General features: G+C 77.2%; 1 protein-coding gene across 1 annotated transcript in view; it reads right to left on the bottom strand.

Annotated features, from left to right (window-relative positions):
- Positions 1-224, bottom strand: part of LOC104843241 (programmed cell death 1 ligand 2-like) — a 28,634-nt gene that overhangs the window by 639 nt on the left and 27,771 nt on the right. The window lies entirely within an intron of this gene.

Here is a 224-nt window from a genome sequence, read left to right as displayed (position 1 = left end):
GGGGGCGGTGGCGGGGCGGGGCCACGCGCGGGGGCGCCCATTGGCCCCGGCCGTGGGACCGCGCGGAAGTGACGTCAGAGGCGTCCGAGGCTCCCGCCCCCAGCCCCGAGAGACTCCGTGTCAAGGTTCCGGGCGAAAAGGCGCGCGCCGGCGTCGGAGGCGGGGAGGGAATGGGCGTCGGAGCGCATGCGCATGCGCGTGCAGAGGAGGGAGGGGAGGGGGGA

Source organism: Haliaeetus leucocephalus, unplaced genomic scaffold, assembly GCF_000737465.1.
Source record: "Haliaeetus leucocephalus isolate CR32 unplaced genomic scaffold, Haliaeetus_leucocephalus-4.0 Scaffold139, whole genome shotgun sequence".
Lineage (NCBI taxonomy): Eukaryota > Metazoa > Chordata > Aves > Accipitriformes > Accipitridae > Haliaeetus > Haliaeetus leucocephalus.
Note: the sequence above shows the minus strand (reverse complement) of the source record. Positions and strands in the feature narration are given on the sequence as shown.